At 46.9% G+C, this 22,762-nt stretch overlaps 1 pseudogene; it reads right to left on the reverse strand.

Moving 5' to 3' along the window:
* Positions 1–682: 682 nt before the first annotated feature.
* On the reverse strand, positions 683–2,964 carry LOC102130021 (histone-lysine N-methyltransferase NSD3-like; annotated as a pseudogene).
* Between the last annotated feature and the right edge of the window lie 19,798 nt (positions 2,965–22,762).

Consider the following 22,762-nt stretch of genomic DNA (forward strand, 5'->3'; position numbering starts at 1 on the left):
TGACAGAGCGAGACTCCGTCTCAAAAAAAAAAAAAAAAAAATTAAAAATAAATAAATAAATAAAACCAAAAAACAGTCCATGTTGGAATTGATAAGTGTAAGTTAAATGATGGTTTTTAGGCTGGACCCATGATTTTTTTTTTTTTTTTTTTTTTGATACGGAGTCTCGCTCTGTGGCCCAGGCTGGAGTGCAGTGGCCGGATCTCAGCTCACTGCAAGCTCCGCCTCGCCGGTTCACGCCATTCTCCTGCCTCAGCCTCCCGAGTAGCTGGGACTACAGGCGCCCGCCACCTCGCCCGACTAGTTTTTTGTATTTTTTAGTGGAGACGGGGTTTCACCGTGTTAGCCAGGATGGTCTTGATCTCCTGACCTCGTGATCCACCCGTCTCGGCCTCCCAAAGTGCTGGGATTACAGGCTTGAGCCACCGCGCCCGGCCCTGGACCCATGATTTAAGCTGTACTCATCCAGCTTAAACTGGAAAAAAAAAAAAAAAATCATTTGAATGTTAAAGCAGTTGTTCAGTGTCTTGAATAAGAAACCAGGCAGGAAAATGCCAATAATGATGATTGGCAAAATCAAAATCAAAAACAAAGAAACTGTTTATCAAGCTGCCAACAGACAAAGAAATCTTGCAGGGAGACTACAAGTCTGGAGTTTCTGGGATGAAATTGTACAGGAATGTCAGTCTACAGTTTCCTCAACCGCTGTGAAGACAGAGCTGTCACTGAATCCGACAGAGCCCTGCACTCCCCAGTCTGCCCACCCTTCCTGTAACCTGGTCTTCACTGCAGCCCGAGGAACTGTTTCAACCTGCTCCTTTCTTATCTTCTTTGACACAACCTCAGTGGACCTCTCTGATTCAGAACGCGTTCTAATTGATCTTCTCTGTTGCTTCTTTTCTGCTGAGCCTGTAGAACCAGATGTTGCTTCAAGAGATGATATATTCTGCATTGGCTTTTCATTTCTCTGGTTTGGTCTAGAAATTATAAGCCTGTCTTGCCCCCTGACACTTATTTCTGTTTTGTTACCAATTCCCTTTGTTGAATAAACAAGTTGATTAATTTCCCATCCTCTGTAGCATTCTGCAGAGCAAACACTTGTTCAATTTTCACAGCTGGAGACATGTTACACTTCTGCAAATCCAAGCTCCCTTAGTGCATTGTAATGGAAGCTGGTAGGATTTCCTTGCTGCCACAGTTTTCCAGGCTATTTTAACAGGAGGTGGCTCTTCCTCGTCTACACTTGTGTGCCGCCTCTGGCTGTGTCTTCGAATGTCAGTACTTGAGAGTGAGGAGGCCATCTCCCCTGCATTGGTCTATTCTGGCTGAGTACAAAGCACAGATCTCGGTCATCAGGTTTTTTTTAACTTTGGCTTTGGAGACAACATTCTTTTTTTTTTTTTTTTTGAGAGGGAGTCTCACTCTGTTGCCCAAGCTGGAGTACAGTGGTGCGATCTCCGCTCACTGTAAGCTCTGCCTCCTGGGTTCATGCCATTCTCCTGCCTCAGCCTCCCGAGTAGCTGGGACTACAGGCGCACGCCACTAGGTCTGGCTAATTTTTTTGCATTTTTTTTTTTTTAGTAGAGACAGGGTTTCACTGTGTTAGTTACGATCTCCTGACGTCGTGATCCACCCTCCTTGGCCTCCCAAAGTGCTGGGATTACCGGCGTGAGCCACTGCACCCGGCCCCAACATTCTTTTTTGCTTAGGATAAACCCTCTTCAGGTTGTTTATCAATATAGATAAAAGTATGCTGTTCTATTCTTTCTTCTCAAGTCATTTTCAGTGCTTTCTCTGCATGGGCAATGCCAAAATCCCATTGAGCATGTTCTCTCTGAGGTCAGGGTTTCCGAATCTTTTGTTTCTCAGAGTGATTGCTGGCTCGTTTGGTTGCCTCAGCCAGTAATTCTTCATACTGCTTATGATCTTTATACTCCTCTACCCATTTTTCATGAACCCACGCCCTCTCTGGCTGTTTGCTAAAACACTGGACATGATATTCTCGGGCACCTCTTGTGTTAATTTTGAAATGAACCTCAAGCTGGGGATCACTTGAATCCATACAAGGTCACCACGGATAGGTTCCCACCTTGGACCACACAAGATCACCAACGTGAAATTTAACACCGGTAGACACTTCTGTTGTTGGAACAGAAGATAGTGTTGGCTGAACTGGGGCTTCCTCTTTTAGTACTGGATCTTCCCTTGGTTTTTCTGATATGGTGTCAACCCTCTCATTTGGTCTATTTTGTTCCTCTGGTTCTAATTTGGGGATTTTGTGTGACTTGCACTCTTCAGATCTTGATGAGTCATGCTTTTTGGTTTTTTTTCTCTTTTCTGCTTTCATGCTTTGACTTCTCGTGTGCTCACTTGCCTATACTTCATTTAAAAGGTCTCCACAAAGGGAAGATTTGAACAATTCCCTGCCATTCTGGATAGTTCTGGTTATTTGTAGTTTAAATTCAGGTGAGCCAGTCTTCTTTGGAATCACAGTTTGTGGTACTGAAGGAGGGGAGTGATGGCTGTGGAGGGGAAGGTTTTTCTAGAATTTAATGTGGTCTTGTGTTTAGAATTTCTGAATGATAATAGTCAGTGGGGCTAAAAGTTTGTAACTGCACCAAAGCCATTGGCTGACCCATTAGGATATCGATTATACGACTGGTATTTGGTTTGAGTTTCATACATGCTGATTGATGGTAGCCATTTGTGAGTGAAGGAAGATGTGTTGTAGGTGAGTACTGAAAGCTTTGCTGCAAGGTAGTTTCATATGGTGTCTGGCCACCATTTTCAGCAATGTCACTGTTGTTATCAAAGGCATCCTCCTGATGGATGCTGGTGGAGTCAACGAGTTGAGGTGGTCGTTGAACTGTGTTTCCCATGATCCCTTGCATGAAAAAGAAAGAGAAATCCATTGTTCTGCTCCAGCATTCTTAACTTTCCCTTTCTCTCATCAGGCCTTCAGTTTGTCCCGTTCTAACGCCCCGGCCGGCCGTGTCAATGCAATCGCAGGAGGGACACGGAGATCGAGGACGGCCACAGCCGGGTCAGGCCAGGCGTGCTGCGGCAGGAGGAAGGCTCAGGAGGTGGGGTGGGAAGGGGAGGCCGAGAGACGGGGGTCGCCGCGCCCCCGCTGCCGCCAGAGAGGAGCCTACGTCTGGCAGCCCGGCCTGGGCAGCAGGGTCCTCAACGCTCGACTTGGGAAATCGCACGCCTCTCCGCGGCGACCTGTGCACAGCCCCTGGGCCTCCGCCTCCGTGCTGGCAGCCGTCGCAGCGCACAAAGCCCCCTCGCCCGGACTCTCGGGGTGCCGCCGCCAAATCCTCAGCCCTTCATTAGCCGCGGCGCCTGCCGGGAAGCACAGTCCCGGGTTCGGGGCGATGGGGCCCAGGAGGAAGCGGCGAGTCAGCGGGGCGGAGGAAGCAGGGGCGCGAACCACGAACGCCGGCGGCCACGAGGGTCTGGAGGACAAAGGAGAGACTAGGCGAGAGGGCTTATTGTTATTTATTTATTTATTTATTTATTTATTTATAAGACGGAGTCTCGCACTGTCGCCCAGGCTGGAGTGCAATGGCACGATCTCGGCTCACTGCAACCTCCGCCTCCCGGGTTCAAGCGATTCTCCTGCCTCAGCCTCCGAGTAGCTGGGATTACAGGTGCCCGCCACCACGCCCAGCTAATTTTTTGTATTTTTAGTAGAGATGGGGTTTCACCATGTTGGCCAGGCTGGTATCGAACTCCTGACCTCTTGATCCACCCACCTTGGTGTTGCTCTTTTATAACTCTTTTTACCCTTGCACCAAACTAGCATTTAGGGGAAAAAAAGAAAAATCAACAAAAACAAAACAACAACCAAAAAAACCTGTATCAGTTATTTACACGTTAGTTGGAAATAATTTAGACCAGTGTGTCTGTTCTTTGCAGAACACATTCAGTCCTCTCTGATTATGAGAAGGAAGGTTCACCTTTTGATCTTGGTTAAAGAAATTTCAGGCTAAATTTCTGGGGAGGGGATGTATTTCAGGTTCCAGGATCCCAGAATTGCTCTGCACCAGTCACAGCCATCCTTCTTCCCTGCAGCCTCTGTTGGCTGCACTGTGTCTGCTGTTCCTTTAAGAGTGGTTTTGGCAGAGGCCAGGCTGAGCTCTTACTAGCTCCTTACAACAGAACAAGCGAATGTGAAAAGTCTTAAACATTCAGCCTTCTGGTCAGAGGAAATCCCAAAATCAGCATGGCTCAGGATTTTAAGTGCCCCATAGAGTGTCCAAGAGAAGAAACCTAGGAGTCTAGGGTCTTTCAAAACCCCAAAGTTGAAATCTTTCATTAACCCTTCCTGGCTTGGGATTTTAGGCAGCCTTTTGGAGGCCTCCCTTGCCTGGGGCACACTTGGCCATAAACCCATTCATTCAGCCCTACTGATTTAGTGCCCATTATGTACCAGGCAGAGGAAAAGTAGAAATGGTACAATCTATCTTCAAGGGGCTCAAAGTCTGCAGGAAACAGGATCTGTTAACAAATTAGAGCACAAGGGTGTGCTGAGTGTTATAATAGCAGTCTGGTTTGCTGTTGAGAAAATACAGAGGAGGGTACCACCAGGGAGCTTCTATGAGTTGAGCTGAGCCTTGAAGGTTGAAGAGGCATTCCTCACATAGAGAAGACAAAATAGTGCCCTGAATATATACTACAAATGAAAACACCAAGTACTTACCAAGCTCAGATTGGTACATACATGAATAGAGTAGGTGAGTAAAGTAGCAGGGATTGTTGGCAGTGGTGGGAAAGTGGAAGGCCCTCGTCCTGCCTACAGGGCTTCTGCTGGAAAGACAGCCTGGCCTAGATTCAGCCTCCATTTGCCCCTTCTGCTAGGTGCTTTTGTGCAGTGCACAACTCACACAACCTCACATGGCTGCCCTGCCCGGCCATCAGCTGCTTGTTGCCATACTGAAAAAGAGGGTTTGGTTTTGCCTCACTTTGCTTTTTCAATAGAAGCCAGAAACTTGAATTTTTATGTAAAAATTTCCAATTTGTCAAATGCCATTGAAGTGAAACAAAAATCCAGCCTCAGGCTGGATCCACCATAGAGTTTCAGTTTGCAGCGCTGATGGGAACCAGTCCCCTGGGCACATGCTGCTCTCTCTCCTCCATACCACACAACATAGTCCTTTGCTGAGATTTGATAAGGGAGACACAATCATAGATGAAACCCCCTACAGCTGCTGCAAAGCCCTTCAGAAAGATGAGACTGGCCTCTGAACCAGAGGAAAGCAACGTGGGGCTGTACAACAGCAGTCAGCCTGTGAGACTGATGGGTAAAGCTTTAATTTATCGGTGCACCTTGTTCGGAGAAAGCTTCCCTGCCCTCTTGGTTGCCCCCCGTCCAACCCCTCCTGTTTTGCTAATGATAAATGACAAGCAGTGGACATTTATTAATTAAACCACCCGCCGTAGCCAGTGGTAAAACCCAAGGCCACATGCAGGGGAAGCATTCAAAGCATTCCTGCTGCCCCTGCCCAGGGCGCAGGCCCCGGGGTTATCCTTTGCTGGCGAGAGCAGGCCACGGCGGCCACAGCCTCACACAACGGGCCTTCCTAGGATCTGTCTGGGTTCTGGCTGATAAATGGAAATCACCTCCATGGGCCACACAGTAATTAAACTCCTGGCATTCTTTTGACAAAAAAAAAAAAGTGTTCCTCATGGGACATTCCCACAAGCTGCTGAAGATCTGGGACCTGCAAGCGTCCAGCTGATTACCAAGGAGTTTTTGAAGTTGGCCTTGACTGAGGATCAAAGGAAGATGGGAGTTCAGGGAATGAGGGTGGGGGTGGGAAATGCCTTAGAATTAAGTTGAGCATGGGCTGTTGCGGTGGCTTACGCCTCTAATCTCAGTGCTTTGGGAGGCTGAGGTGGGAAAATCACTTGAGCCCAGGAGTTTGAGACCAGCATGGGCAACATGGTGAGACCTTTTCTTAACAAAAAATTTAAAAATCAGCCTGGTGTGGTGGCACATGCCTGTGACCCCATCTACACGGGAGGCTGAGGTGCAAGGATTGCTTGAGTCCAGGAGGTTGAGGATGCAGTGAGCTGTGTTTGCACCACTGCACTTCAGCCTGGACAACAGGAGACCCTGTCTCAAAAAAAAGGTGATCATTTGGTGTTTTAGCTTGAAGCACCCACATTTATTTTCCCAGGACTGAGATGGGCAGAGAGATAAAAGCAGGCCTTGAAGGCTCATTTATTTATATTTCTATTGTTTATTTGTTCACTGATGCACCCCAAATACCTAAAACAGAGCCTGGCACATAGTAGGTGCTCAGTAAATATTTGTTGACTGATTAGCTGGAGATGTGTTCATGTCAATTCTTAACAAAAGCAGTAATCAGGAGAAATTCCTAATTAAGTTCCTAGAACCAGTGGCTTCTAATTGTTTGTTGCCACAGGATTGTAAACACGTTGAAGATGAGGCCAGTGTCTTACTCAATTGACTGTCCCCAGAAGCAGGCACGATGCCCAGCCTAGGGCCTACACGCCGTGGTTTCTCAACAATATCAATTGTCTGAATGACTCAGGGGTAAACCATTTTTCAGTGCTGGGTCAGGCAGAGCCCCACTGGGACGTGACCTGCACACACTCTGGCAGTCCCCTGGGTTGCAGTGGTAGCAGCAGCAGAGTCATAAAGCCTGGGGATCAGAGCCACAGTGGATGTCACAGCTGGAAAGGCCTGAGATCTCAGCCAGTCCCTCGCTAAGCAGAAAGAAGAAATGAATTAGCTACAAATCTTGGGGTCTCTAAAAATGCAGCTTCATTTTTCTCTGTTTCTCCTAGAGACTCCCCATTCTGTCCAACTGCCAAAACCATTTATTTATAATCAATGTCAGCTGAAGTCAGTCATGTCAGACTTAAATTCAATCTATTCCAAATTGCCTCAACTTCCCTTGTCAGGGCATCTACTTAGTTCTGGTGGCTTCTGTGCCATAGGAGGGGAGCTAGAGGAGGGGGAGAGCTGAGCCATGGTCATCAGTATCTGTCTTCATTAGCCTCTTGGGCATGGTCACCCCATTTTGTTGGTGTCTGCTATATCCACATCTTTTTTTTTCTGTAGTAATTAGCCCACACACTCTGTGTGCTCCTGACTCTGCACCTGAGGCCCTCTCAGCCCAGCAGGCCCTACCCAGCACCTTCTATTGGAAGCATTGGAAAACTAGCTGGACCCTCATACTGTAGGGACTCAGGAAGGCTCTGATTGACCTTGAGTGCCATGATAGAACAGAGTTTCACCCACTCAGGGTTCCTGATAGACAGTGGACACAGTCTCCTTTGCATTCGTATTTTCCCAACCGGTTGGGAGGATTCTGTTGGTGCCCACCCCCAACCCCATTGTGATCTTTGTCTCCCTGGTGATCTATGTATGTGCATGATGGGGAGGGTCTCCAGCAACAAGGAAAGAAGTTACATTTGTCCATTTTCACACTGCTATAAAGGAATACCCGAGACTGGGTAATTTATAAAGAAAAGAGGTTTAATTGACTCATAGTTCCGCATGGCTGGGGAGGCCTCAGGAAACTTACAGTCATGGTGGAAGGGGAAAAGGCATGTCTTACATGGTGGCAGGTGAGAGAGAGTGTGTAGGAAGTGAAGGGGGAAGAGCCCCTTATAAAACCATCAGATCTCATGAGAACTCACTCCCTATCATCAGAACAGCATGGGGGAACCACCCTCATGATCCAGTCACCATCAGCAGCGCTCTCCCTCAACACCTGGAAATTACAATTCAAGATGAGACTTGGGTGGGGACACAAAGCCTGACCATATCAGAGGTTGATCTTGCAGCATTTTATTCTCTGAATGTCACATGGGGAAATGGAGGTCAAGAAGGTGGAAAAGACTTGCCTAAGGCCACACAGCATGAGTGAGTGGCAACATTGGGCCAAGAGCCTGGGACTTGGTAAACCTCCCCTGAGCCCGCCTCCTGAACCAGGACCTGTCTCGGGTTCTAGCACACGCAACTGCAACCAGCAGGGTATGTGTGATAGTCTTAAAACATGGCCACAAATTCTTTGATGGTCTTCCCATTGAGCTGTAGGGTCTGTCTCTCTCTTTTCTTTGAATATTGGTAGGTTTATTCTGCCAAGGGGCTGCTTCAGTTAATTGAGTACCGAGAAGTGATGCTATATGACTTCCAAGCCTAAGTCATCTCAGGCCATCAGCTTCTGCCTTTGTTAATGGAACACTTGCCTTTGGAGTCCTGAGCCTCTGGGTAAAAAGTTCAACTATCCCAAGGCCACCATACTGTGAGGAAGCCCAAACTACATAGAGGGGCCATGTGAAGGCACTCTGGTTGACAGTCCCCACTGAGACGTCTCAGTCCAGGCACTAGGCATGTGAGGGAAGAAACCCCCAGGTGATTTCAGCCCTCAGCCTTTCCAGCCACCTCCAGCCATTTGAGTCTTCACAACCCAGGCCCTAGACATTGGAGAGCAGAGAGAGACCACCCTGTTGGGCCCTAGTCAAATTTTTAAACCTCTGAATCTGTGAGCCTAATAAAATGGTTGTTGTTTTATGCCACCAACTTTGGGGTGGCTTGCTACCCAGCCATCTTAACCTGCTGGATTGGTACCCCTTAAGTCTCTGATCTCCATGCTTCTGCCCGGCCACTAATGAAGCCACATCTGTTCCCACCAGAAGACCACTGAGAAGGCCAGTGAATGTGTGGTGGGTACCCTTGTTTGAAGGAAGTTGGGTGAAGGAAGCATGCATGACTGGTAACAAAAGAATGTACATCTGCGGAGGTTGTTCTGGAAGTATTTTAGGGAAGTAAAGGAAGGGAATTAAGACTCATTGACAACAGACTCCATTCCTCGCCCGGCCCATCCTTATTCATTTATTCAACAAGGGGTCTATGAGCAACTACGAGGTGCCAGACCCTGTGTTAAGATTCTGGGACATGGACGCAGGCCTGGCCCTGGTGGTTCTCTTAGTCCAGCTAGAGACAAACATTAAACAGTGATTAATGTACATACTTTGAATGAAAAACTTAGGGCGTTCTGAGAATGGGTAGAGACCTATTTAATCCTCATAATATCCTTCTGAGGTGGGCACCATCCTTTCTATTTTGCAGGGTAATACTAAGGCTCAGAGGGGTTAAGTGACCTTCCCAAGGTCACCCAGCAGGGGAGACACCAGATTGCAAAGAAGCAGTCCCTAGCTACCCAGTGCAGCCAGAAAAGCAGAGGCATAAATGGCCAGCTGAGCAGGAGACTCCTCAGGCCAACAGGGGCACGGTGGGGTCAGCACCCTCAGACTGGCAACCTCTGAGGGAACAGCATTAACCCCTGGCTTCCCAGGGGTTTGTTAACCCAGCAAGGCTTGTTAACAAGCTTGTTAATCCAGCAAACCTGCACTTCTCAAGAAAAAATGGCCCTCTACTGGGAGGGGATGATTGAGCTCCAATCACCTAGCAGTCCCTGGGCAGCCACACTCACCATCTATAAAATGAGGGCAGACATAGAGGGTGGGAGGTATGGTAACCATGAAGAGGCAGTGGCTGGGACTCCTAACCCATTCCTTGATTCTGAGTCCCCAAGGGCCAGTGGAGGGGCATCAGGAGGTGAGACAGGACGTGCAGACAACCCCCCTCCAAGAGATGTCACAGAGAAGTGGGTTTCAGACCTTGGGGTGTGGAAGCACCTGGAGAATAGGTGAAAATGCTGATGCTTGGCCCCACCCTGAGGGATTTGGGTTCATCTGGTCTGGAGTGAAGCCCAGGCATCTATGGGATTTTTTTTTTTTTTTTTGAGACAGAGTCTTGCTCTATTGCCCAGGCTGGAGTGCAGTGGCGCGATCTCAGCTCACTGCAAACTCTGCCTCCTGGGTTCAAGTGATTCTCCTGCCTCAGCCTCCTAAGTAGCTAGGATTACAGGCACCTGCTACCACAGCTGACTAATTTTTGTATTTTGAGTAGAGACGGGGTTTCACCATGTTGGCCAGGCTGGTCTGGAACTCCGAGACTTAAGTGATCCGCCCCCATCGGCCTCCCAAAGTGCTGGTACAGGCCTGAGCCACCGTACTTGGCCAAAAATGTATATCTTTAGATGAGCTTTTAATAGAGTTCTTCAAATACCCAAAAGAGTAGGGAAAACTAGGATGCTGAAGATGAAATAAGTGACTAGGCAAATAAATCATTAGGGAAATTGGCTTCAGGCTCATGGTATTGTTCCCCACAGTGCTGGGCAAGTTACTTGTCCATTCCCAGTTTCAGTTTCCCCCACTTGAAAAATTGAGCTGATAAAATTGATTTTGCCTGGCATGGTGGCTCATGCCTGTAATCCTAGCCTTTGGGAGGCTGAAGTGGGTGGATCACATGAGGTCAGGAGTTTGAGACCAGCCTGGCCAATGTGGTGAAACCTCATTTCTACTTAAAAAAATACAAAAAATTAGCTGGGCGTGGTGGCGCATGCCTGTAGTCCCAGCTACTGCGGAGGCTGAGGCAGGAGAATTGCTTGAACTTGGGAGGCGGAGGTTGCAGTGAGCCAAGATCGCACCACTGCACTGAGCCTGGGTGAGTGCAGAGTGAGTGAGACTGCCTTAAAAAAAAAAAAAAGATTTCACAGTGTAGTCGTGAGGACATTGTAAGAGGGTGTGAGCTATGTGCCAGGTGGGTGGTAAACGTTCAATAGATGCTACTTTCCTTCCTTCCTGAGCATTTGGACCACACGGAGACCTCCCTGCTCTTGGCTTTGGCTTTAAGGAGCTTGTGGTCACTGAAAGGATTTCGCACTGGAAGTACATGCATTCGAAATGGATACCTAAGTGTATATTTTCTGGTGTAAACTATATGTCGACTCTAACTTTAGCCCGGGGGAGCTTTATTATTTGTCTCCCTTTCATGAAAGCTATAATAGAGGAAGAGAAAACCCTGCCTCTCACATTCCGATTCCTAAATACATAATTTATAATTTTCTGGGATATTATTTAAGTTTATTTTAGTTCTGGATACATACCATCCCCGTGGGGTGCTTATTTAAGTTTCGGGTGGGCTCTGGAAAGGCCTGGAATGCCTCAAAAGGAGGGAAGAAGATTCTTTCCATTCATTAAACAGCAGGGCCTGAGGTCTTTGCAGGTTCTAGGGCTTAGAAGTTTCCTCAACACCAACTGAGGAGTCCCAGGGCAGGGGCTGAACTCACACCAAGCTCTACTTCACATGTCCTGAAGGTTTGACAGTTGGGCCTCCTTCTGGCTTTTGCATCCTCTGCTCATACTAAGGCCAACAGAGGGACAGGTTGGACCACGGTCTGTCCGGGGGCTCCAGCTTCCTCTTTTCCTCTCAGTAGGCATCAGGCCAGCTGCCCATACCTGGTGCCCGGGTATGAGAAGAGACCTTTGGCTTTCACCAGGTTCTTGAGCAGGTCAGGGACCTCCAAAAGGATAAATGCCATTGGTCAGATAGTCACTGTCTACCTCCCTTCCATCCATTTCCTGCCTTCAACCCCTGTTCTTGGGACAAGTCCTTCAATAGCATTCAATGGCAGATCCCCGAGGAAGGCCCCAGGCTTGCTGAACATCCTTCAAGGAAGACTTCAGCTCCTGGCCCTGCAGTGAGTGTTGTTAGCAGCGGAGGGGCTGAGCGAGGCAGTGCAGTGAGTGTGTTGTTAGCAGCGGAGGGGCTGAGCGAGGCAGTGCAGTGAGTGTGTTGTTAGCAGCGGAGGGGCTGAGCGAGGCAGTGAGTGCAGTGAGTGTGTTGTTAGCAGCGGAGGGGCTGAGCGAGGCAGTGAGTGCAGTGAGTGTGTTGTTAGCAGCGGAGGGGCTGAGCGAGGCAGTGCAGTGAGCGTGTTGTTAGCAGCGGAGGAGCTGAGCGAGGCAGTGAGTGCAGTGAGTGTTGTTAGCAGCAGAGGGGCTGAGCGAGGCAGTGCAGTGAGTGTGTTGTTAGCAGCGGAGGAGCTGAGCGAGGCAGTGAGTGCAGTGAGTGTGTTGTTAGCAGCGGAGGAGCTGAGCGAGGCAGTGAGTGCAGTGAGTGTTGTTAGCAGCAGAGGGGCTGAGCGAGGCAGTACAGTGAGTGTTGTTAGCAGCGGAGGGGCTGAGCGAGGCAGTGCAGTGAGTGTGTTGTTAGCAGCGGAGGGGCTGAGCGAGGCAGTGAGTGCAGTGAGTGTTGTTAGCAGCAGAGGGGCTGAGCGAGGCAGTGAGTGCAGTGAGTGTTGTTAGCAGCGGAGGGGCTGAGCGAGGCAGTGCAGTGAGTGTGTTGTTAGCAGCAGAGGGGCTGAGCGAGGCAGTGCAGTGAGTGTGTTGTTAGCAGCGGAGGGGCTGAGCGAGGCAGTGAGTGCAGTGAGTGTTGTTAGCAGCGGAGGGGCTGAGCGAGGCAGTGGGATGGGGCTCTTCTTTTTTGTTCTGGTTGCAAATTATAAACTCCCAAATGCTGGAGCTCCAGACTGAGGTTCACAAACTTTAGTGTGAAGAACAGTCAAGTGTGCTTTGAAAAGCACCCCAGGAGATGCTGATGCAGGTGGACACTTAAAGAAATACTGGTTGATAAAGTTTCTTTCTTTCTTTCTTTCTTTTTTTTTTTTTTTCTGAGACGGGGTCTCGCTCTGTGGCCCAGACTGGAGTGCAGTGGTGCCATCTCACTTAACCGCAACCTCCACCTCTGGGGTTCAAGCAATTCTCCTGCCTCAGCCTCCTGAGCTGCTGGGATTATAGGTGTGCGCCACCATGACCAGCTAATTTTTGTATTTTTAGTAGAGATGGGGTTTTGCCATGTTGGTTGGGCTGGTCTCAAACTCCTGACCTCAGGTGATCCGCCCGTCTCAGCCTCCCAAAGTGCTGGGATTACAGGCGTGAACTACCACACCCGGCAGTGGTTGATAGTTTCTAGAAAGCTGTTCCAAGTTACTGGCTGTTTTTGAACTGTTCGAGCTTAAAAAAAAGTAGGCACCCTTTAGGAAGGCCAATTGTGAAGCAAAAGTCCCATTCCCAAGGAGGGCAGGCCTGTGAGCACGTTAATGGCAGCAGTGGCAGCTAGCAACCACTTTTGTAGCCCTACTGTGCACCAGACACTGTTCTAAGCACTCATAAACATTAATCTAAACCTCCCAACAGCCCCACATGCCAGGATACCCATACCTCTATTTCAGGAAAGGCCATCTGGACCCTGCAGGAGGGCAACAGGGAGAGAACAAACAGAGCCCCGTAGGTGAAAAGGAGGAATGAGAGGCTGGAGAGGAATGGGGAGCATTAGAGATCATAAAATGTGGTAGACAGAATAATGGTCCGCAGGTGTTCACATCCACATCCCTGAAACCTGTGAATGTTACCTTATCTTACCTTATGTGGCAAAAGGGACTTTGCAGGTGTGATTACATTAAGAATCCTGAGATGTGAAGATCATTCTGGATTATCCAGAATAATCCAGGTGGATTAGGGGAACCCAATGTCATCACATTTAAGGGTCCTTAGATGTGGAAGAGAGGGGTAGAAGGGTGAGTCAAGGGGGTGCCATGAGAGAAGATGGAAGGGGTCACGAGCCAAGGAATGCAGGCCACTTCTAGGATCCGCAAAAGGCGAGGATACGTGGTCTCTCCAGATAGGAGCACAGCCCTGCTGGAACCTGGATTTTAGCCCCATGAGACCCATTTTACACTTGTGACCTTTAGAGTTGTAAGGTCATTAATTTGTGTTGCTTTAAGCCTCTAAGTTTGTGGTAATTTGTTGCAGCAGCCATAGAAAACTAGTGGAAGGAAGAAAAAGAGCATTAAGAGAGATTTCTCACTTTGCTTTGAAAAGTGGCTGGAAATAGATGGGGCAACAGGGAGAAGATGGCCTAGAGCAGAACGGGGGAGAAAGTCTTCTTCTGTGACTAAGGAAGAATGAGGCTTCTAAATGGCCCTCAGGAAAAAGTTTGTGCCATGATGCTTTTCAAGAGAGAGTAGAGATCAATCAATCTCTGTGCTGTGTTCTTACATGAAATATTTGGGAGGGAAGGGTTGTGGTGAGTCACTTGTAATTTTTTTTTTTTTTAAATACCTGCCACTCCCAGTTTTCCAGATAGCTGAGGAAAGGCTGGGGTTCAAATCCTATAAAAGCCAACATTATTCAATTGGTATATTCTCTAAAATGTACATAAAACATCTAGGAGGACTTCATAACGACTAAGAGCAATCAACTGCTAATGCACTGAGTGCTTATTTTTTCCAGGCACTGTATCAGGCATGCTGCTTCATTTAAATTTTGCAGGGACTTTTGAAGTAGGTCCTACCTTGATTTCCATTTTGCAGGTGAAAATCATCACATTGAGATGTGGCCCTTCAGCCTTCGCCCTTTGATATGGTTTGGCTCTGTGTCTCCACCCAAATCTCTTCTTGAATTGTACTCCCATAATCCCCATGTGTTGTGAGAGGGACCTGGTGGGAGATAATTGAATCATGGGGGCAGTTTCCCCCATACTGTTCTCGTGATAGTGAATAAGTCTCACGAGATCTTGTGGTTTTATCAGGGGTTTCCACTTTTGCGTCTTCCTCATTCTCACTTTGCCTGCTGCCATCCATGTGAGACAGGACTTTCTCCTCCTTGCCTTCTGCCATGATTATGAGGCTTCCCCAGCCACGTGGAACTGTAAGTCCAATTAAATCTCTTTCTTTTGTAAATTGCCCAATGTCAGGTATGTCTTTATCAGCAACGTGAAAATGGACTAATACACCCTTCTTCCTCTTTGCTAAAATACCCTTTTGATGGTGATCACGAATTGGCCTTTGTGTGCAGGGAGTTTTGACTGGTCTGCCAATGCCTTTCCTTTCCTTTCCAGCTATGAATGGTTTTAAAAAATATCAATGCCAAGGCCCACCTCATAACCATTAAATACAAAGCTCTGGTAGGGGCCCAGGTGTTTCTTTTCTTTCTTTTTTTTTTTTTTTTTTTGAGATGGAGTCTCTCTCTGTTGCCAGGCTGGAGTGCAGTGGTGAAATCTCAGCTCACTGCAATCTCCGCCTCCCAGATTCAAGAGATTCTCCTGCCTCAGCTTCCTGAGTAGCTGGGACTACAGGCACGTGCCACCACGCCTGGTTAATTTTTTGTATTGTTAGTAGAGACAGGGTTTCGCCGTGTTAGCCAGGATGGTCTTGATCTCCTGACCTCATAATCTGCCCGCCTCGGCCTCCCAAAGTGCTGGGATTACAGGTGTGAGCCACCACTCCCGGCTGGACCCAGGTGTTTCTTAAAAGCTTTCAGGTGATTCTAATGTTACAGTCAGGGATGAGACCATTTCTAAGGCAATCTTGATGACTCCTTTCCTCTTAGCTAGGGGTTTGCCTGTAAACTATTCTGACCAAGGAGGCATGAAGTTTTCTGTTTCTGGATGTTGTCATCTGCAAATGACAGGAAGGAACCTAGGATCTGAGCATGCTGCTGAGCTGCCTGAGTAGCTCACCTGAATCCACCCTATTTCTAGACTTCTTGTTATATGATGAATAAATGTCCTCCTGGTTTAAGACAGGGGTTGGCAAACTATGACCCAAGAGCCAAATCTGGCCCACTGCTTGATTTTGTAAATAAAGTTTTATTGGAATACAGCCCTGCCCATTTGTTTATGTATTGTCTACATATTGTTTAGTGCTACAGTGGCAGGGACGAGTAGTCATGACAGAGACCTTATGGCCTGCAAAGCCTCAAATATTTACTCTCTGGCCCTTGGCCCTTTACAGAAAAAGTTTGCCAACTTCTGGTCTAAGGGTCTTTTTGTGAGCCTTTCTATTACTTGCAGTCAAGGGTATCTGTTAGTTTGGGAGTTTAGCTTCCCCAAGGTGGCATTGTTAGTGATGGCAAGTTTTGCCCTTTTTAAGCCATTTTTTATGAGAGAATAATTACAGAATGATCTTTCAGGGATTCCAATAATATCAGCCAATCCTACTGCCCACAGGGATATGGGATCACACAGGCTGGGGCTTCAGATAGGCCTGGATTTATGTCCTGGTTTTATCATATAGAACCAATTGTCTTTGAAAAGTGACTTAATCTTCTAGTCCTCAACTTTCTCATCTAATATGAGGACAGTTATATCTACACAAAGGATGGGTACCCTCATGGAAGCAATTCCAGACAAAGGAATCCGTGCAAGCAAAGGAAGCAAGGTGAGAAGTCTCCAGGTACACATGGAGAGCAGGAAGCTGCTCTGCCTGACCTAAGCCAAGAGCATAGAAAAGGGGTCATGGGGCACACTGTGGTGAAGATAGGCTGGCATTTGTTGCATAATAATTTCTCCAGTTGTCTTGGGTTTCTGAGAGGGAACTTCTAAACCCTTGGAATTTCCCAAGTGATAGGAATGTCTTTGTTATTCATAGTGAGCCACTGGGACCATGCCTGAGTTTATACTAACAAGGTGACTCATGGTGGGCCCCTAGATAGTTTCAAGATGGGGACTAGTCATTAGGAACCAACCAAATGATTAGAGGGTTGGAGTTTTGAGCCAGATGATACCAGCCTGACCTCCAGGGAGGGAAGGAGGTTAGAGATTGAGTTCAATCACATGACCAATTATTTGATCAATCATGCCTCGTGATGAAACACCAATAAAAACTCTGGACAACAAAGCTCAGTTGAGCCTCCTGGTGGGTGAACACCAATGTGCTAGGAGGGTAATGCATCCTGACTTCATGGGGAAAAGATATGGAAGCTCTGTGTTTGGGATCCTCCCAGACCTCACCCTATGGATCTCTTCATTTGGCTGGTCCTGATTTATACCCTTTATAATAAAACTGTAATGGTAAGTATAGCACTTTGCTGAGTTATGTGAGTCATTGTAGCAAATTATCAAATATGAGGGGGTTGTGGGAACCCCCAAATTTGTAGCCAGTTGATCAGAAGTGCAGATGGCCTGAGAAACCCCATATTATGTAGGGTCTCTGAAGTGAGGGCAGTCTTGTTGAAGACTATGTCCTTAATCTGTGGAGTCTGTACTAACTCCAGGTAGTTGACACTGCAAAAGTATATACTGCTGTATTGCAGAGCTGGATTCATGAATGCCTGTTTCCAGACTTGGATTTAATTTGGTTGGTGATGGGGAGACATAGAAGGTTTATGAGCAGATGAATGACAGGATTGGTAACTGAGATTCTGGAAGAATAATTGGGCAGCAATAAAGGCTATGTAGAGCTCTCCCTGAGTCACAGGATCCCTTGGTTATGCACTCTCAACTTTGACACGTGATACTGGTCACCAAAGATGCTTCCTTTCAAAAATAAACAGCAGCTATAAAGGAACTCACATATATTGGTAGGGCTGGAGCCATCCCAGGGCAGGCCAGGCCCAGGAGCTACAGGAAATCCTCACTTCTGGAAGCAGAAGGTCAGTTGCTTCTTCCTGGACCACACCCTCTGCAGACATGGGCTCATGGAGGAGTCCTGGAGGCATACACAGCCCAAGCCTTTGCTTTCCACCATAAGGGGATGGCAGCAGAATCTGGGTACGGCTTCCTCTTGGAGGTTTGGGGAACCTGGTGACATTCAGGAGCCCCCCTTTTTAAACCTTGTGTTCCCTCCAGCTTGCTTCTTTCCAGCAACAGCTAGCCACTGGGGCGTTGTATTTCAGTCTTTCTGGGGCATCCCCTACAAGATACGCACTGGCACTGCTTGCTCTCTCTCCCTGGATCTGATTTAGCCTTCACTGAAACCCTGCTGAAGGTGATGACTTAATCTCTGGGCTGAGTGAATGCAGCCAGTATGTTCAGATGGATTCTGCAAGACAAAAGCTCAAATCTGTTTTGTGGCTGCAGATACACATTCGGACTTAACCACATCCATGGTCATTCCAGTCACAAACACAAAGGGTGCTATGAATTCTTTCCATGAAAAATAATTTCCATTGTATTGTTTCTGTCATCATTCATTTCATGATAAGTCAGTTAAAACAGCCAGTCCGAGTCTGTCATTGATCCCAAGAGCCCCATAGTCGTGTCCTTAACTTACTGATGGTTTTAGGTCTTAATTGTTAGCAGCAAAGTTTCTTTTCAGGAATTCTGTTTTCTCATTGACGTTGATGAGAAAGAAAATTTAGAGAGATGCTAGCGAAAAAATTTCATTGCCCTCAAAGAAGTAGCAGTCTTTTTTCTTTAATATACATTGTGCATCAAGCAAAATCATTTTCTGAGAACTAGTTCCAGATTGCATCCAATGTCACGGGTTGTGTGTTTTATTTATTTATTTTCATATTGAGATATAATTCACATACTGTAAAATTCACCATTTTAAAGTATACAATTCAGTGGTTTTAGTATATTCAAAAGACTGTACAACCATCACCACTAATTCCAGAACATTTTCATGACACAAAAAAGAAAATTCGTCCTCATTAGCAGTCACTCTCCACTTCTGCTGTCTTACATTCCCTGATAACAACTAATCTCTCTTCCATCTCTATGTACTTGCCTGTTCTGGACATTTCATGTAAGTGGAGTCATATAATATGTGGCCTTTTGGTCTGGCTTCTTTTACTTAGCATGTTTTCAAGGTTCATCCATGTCGTGAGATAGATCAGTGCTTCATTTCACTTCAGAGTTACATAATACTCTATTGTATGTGATGCAGGGTGGGTGAGCCCTAAATTGGGACTTAGCCCATGAGGGTTTTTGGCTTTGCCCAGGAAAGAATTCAAGGGCAAGCCAGAGGTAGAAAACAGCTTTATTGAAGTAGCAGTGTTAGAGCTTTGTGACTACTCCTGCAGAACAGGGCTACCCCACAGGCAGAGAGTAGCAGCTCAGGGCATTTTGCAGTCATATTTATACCTACTTTTAATTATATATAGATTAAGGGGTGGTTTATGCAGAAATTTCTAGGGAAGGGGTGGTCACTTTTGGGTCAGCGGGTAATTGCCATGGAAAGAAGTGGTAACTCCTGGGTGTTGTCATGGCAATGGTAAACTGACATGGCACACTGGTAGGCATATCTTATGGAAAGCTGGTTCTGCCCCTTCCTTGTTTTAGCTAGTCCTCAGTTTGGTGTCTGACCTTCATCTCTGGAGTTGAGTCTCACTTCCTACCTCATATGGATATACCATAATGTATATATCCATTCATCAATTGATGGATATTGTATTGTTTCCAATTTTTGTCTATTATGAATAGTGCTGCTATGAACATTCATGTGCAAGTTTCTGTACTGACATATATTTTCACATCTCTTGGCTATATACGTAGGAGTGGAATTGACGTGTCATATAGTAAACTCTATGTTTAACCTACTGAATTAGAGTATCTGGGACTAGGGCCCAGCAATCTGTTTTAACAGCTCTCCAGGTGATTCTATGATCACCACAATTTGAGAGGCACTGCCCTAGAGTAAGGGGCAGTAAACAGCTAGGTAGTAAATATTGGGGTTTGCAGGCCAAGAGTCAAAACTGAGGATGTTAGGTAGGCACTTATTTGATAAGAGTGTAAACAAATTTCCAAAAATTTTTATTGACAAATTGAAAAATATGATCATAATAATTGGTAACAGGGTTGTTTCTGTTTGTTGGTTTTTGGTTTTTTGAGACAGGGTCTCGCTCTTTCTCCCAGGCTTGAATGCATAGCTCACTGCCACCTTGACCTCCTGGGCTCAAGTGATCCTCCTAAGTAACTTGGAGCTACAGGCATGCACCAGCACACTGGCTACTTTTAAAATTTTTTTGTAGAGATGAGGTCTCCCTATGTTGCCCAGGCTGGTCTCAAACTCCTGGGCTCATGTGATCCTCCCACTTCAGCTTCCCAAAGTGCTGGGATTATAGGCTTGAGTCACTGCGCCCTGCCAGGAAGTTTTTTGTAATGCAGATTTACTAATGAGAAGAATGTGTTTGGTTTTTTGTTTTGCTTTGTTTTGTTTTTTTGCAGGGTTGGGAGGGCAACATTTTACTTAATTGGGATTCATAGTTGGTGTTCCCTGTCGTCAAATCAATTGCAGATATTCATCTGTAAAAACCATTCTTCTGGCCGGCACGGTGGCTCATGCCTGTAATCCCAGCACTTTGGGAGGCCAAGGCGGGCGGATCACCTAAGGCAGAGAGTTCGAGACCAGCCTGACCAACAAGGAGAAACCTTGTTTCTACTAAAATACAAAATTAGCTGGGCATTGTGGTGCATGCCTGTAATCCCAGCTACTCGGGAGCTGAGGCAGGAGAATCGTTTGAACCTGGGAGGCAGAGGTTGCAGTGAGCTGAGATTGCGACATTGCACTCCAGCCTGGGCAACAAGAACAAAACTCCGTCCCAAAACAACAACAACAACAAAAACCATTCTTCCCTCATGGGCTGTAAAGTAATAAGCCGTGGGCCAGATTTGGCCTGTGACTCTATGGTGTCAACTAGTTCTGGTGCATAGCAGCCCCCAAAGTTTTAGCAGCATGGTTAGTGGAGAGCTGTGGCTTTTGCCTCCATCTCAATTTTTCTTTGAGCAGATTACCTCTCCTGACAGTCTGGTTGGGGGTGTTAGTTGTGGGGTTCTGGCACCTCCCATCCCGGCCCCAGCTAGAGCAGACGGGCCCACAGGAATTTGAATCTGGAGGGAGTTATCAGTGGTGGAGAGTAGAGGCTGCAGGAATCTTCATATAAGTGGAGTCATATAATATGTGGTCTTTTGGTCTGGCTTCTTTTACTTAGCATGTTTTCAAGGTTCATCCATGTCATGGGATATATTAGTGCTTCATTTCACTTCTGATGGCAGGGCCCTGAATTAAGTCCTGCCCTGAGGATTACACTGTTACTTCTAAGCCTTGTGGGATTCCTGAGAATTGCATCCCATCTGCCCCTGCTCTAAAATCTACACAGCCTTTGCCATATCCATTTATCGATCTGGCTCAGCAACATCGACTAATGATGCTTAAATCCTGGGCAGGTATACTTGAAGTGGCCCCAGAGGTTAAAGATCTGGATGTTCTCCCTCCAGCAACAGCTCCACTGCCCCACAGCCTGGGGATTTTCTGTTCTGTTTGTTATTAATCACTTACTTATTGCATACTTATATGTGCCCAAAATGGGATCCTCTCTTGCCCTATTTGGCTCATGAAATTGTAAAGTGGTACCCATCTTCTAGAAAGCAATCCAGCAATATATGAGAAGAGCCACAGAAATGTCCCCCCTTGGGGAAAAGAAATAATCCTAAGTAGAGAAAAATGTATTTGAGCAAAGTTGTTCATGGCTGCATTCTGCCCTTCCATGTCCAGAAATGGATAAAAGCTGAATCTACTGCCAGCAAGTACCACCACCTCCACCCATTCAGGATGCAGAGGGTCCCCACCATTGGGTTGCCTCACCATTGGGTTGCCTTCCAGAAAACAGCTTCCATGATGCCCAGTAATCTCTGTTTCCCTTAATCTCTCTCTTCGCCTTCCTTGTCTAAGTTTCTTCTCTTAGAAAAGGAGCTTCATCCCTTTTGGTCAGCAGCCAGCAAATCTGAATTGCTCCCCATGGCCCTTGTGCACAAGGTAGATAGAACCACCTGCTCCACATCCTCCCATCCTCTGAGTGGAGGGGCCTTGAGATAATCCATTTCTCTCACAGTGGATTCTTTTTTTTTTTTTTTTTTTTTTGAGACGGAGTCTCGCTCTGTCGCCCAGGCTGAAGTGCAGTGGCCGGATCTCAGCTCACTGCAAGCTCCGCCTCCCGGGTTCACGCCATTCTCCTGCCTCAGCCTCCCGAGTAGCTGGGACTACAGGCGCCCGCCACCTCGCCCGGCTAGTTTTTTTTTGTATTTTTAGTAGAGATGGGGTTTCACCGTGTTAGCCAGGATGGTCTCGATCTCCTGACCTCGTGATCCACCCGTCTCGGCCTCCCAAAGTGCTGGGATTACAGGCTTGAGCAACCGCGTCCGGCCTACAGTGGATTCTTGATGTATCACTCTAATGATTTATGAGGTTAAAAGGCTCCCTTCTCAGTAGGGGTGAGGTTAAAAGATTCCCTCCTCAGTAGGGATGAGCATAGAGAGGGAAAATGGGCTGATAGGGCCAGAGAATCCCATCCACCACATTTACGATAGTGAAAATATTAGAAGCCATCAGATGCTCCAAACACCTCTTGTACCAGCCAAGGGGGCTGACCCAAGGCAGGATCCCAGGAGCTAGGGTTGAGTGGGTGGGGGAGGCACTCCAGGCAACAAAGCATCAGATCTGAGTATGGGTGCCAGACTCAGCCTGAGAAGGTAGGCCAAAGCCCAGTTCTAGAGAAGCAGCCTGGATAAGCTGTTTTATTTTGTTTTTAATTGGTTGTAGACACAAGGGGAATATGGAAAGCCATTGGCTCAGGTCTCAATGGGTCTCAAATTTAGACTTCTGCTATTTTTTTCTTCAAGTGCAATTGCATATTTAGTCCCAGAGAGTGACTCTGACAAGACCCAAAGAGAACATTTGTCTTTTGGCCTTGACCTTGTCTCCACCTCTGGAGAGTTGGTATCACCTGTGGTACCTTATTTGTACATTTCTCGTGAGTTTCATAACAATGTTATACCACATTACTGGTGAAAGGAATATTAATTTGTTCAGTGTAAACATTGAAATAGCTGACAATCTTTTATTTTTAATTTTAATCTATTTATTTGTTTTGAGACTGGGTTATGAGACTGGCTAATATTTGTATTTTGGGTAGAGATGGGATTTTACCATGTTGTCAAGGTTGGTCCTGATCTCTTGGGCTCAAGAAATTGGACGGGCATGGTGGCTCACATCTGTAATGCCAGCACTTTGGGAGGCCGAGGTGGGCAAATCACGAGGTCAGGAGATCGAGACCATCCTGGCTAACACGGTGAAACCCCATCTCTACTAAAAAT

The sequence above is a fragment of the Macaca fascicularis genome, chromosome 16 (genome assembly GCF_037993035.2).
Source record: "Macaca fascicularis isolate 582-1 chromosome 16, T2T-MFA8v1.1".
NCBI classification, from domain to species: domain Eukaryota; kingdom Metazoa; phylum Chordata; class Mammalia; order Primates; family Cercopithecidae; genus Macaca; species Macaca fascicularis.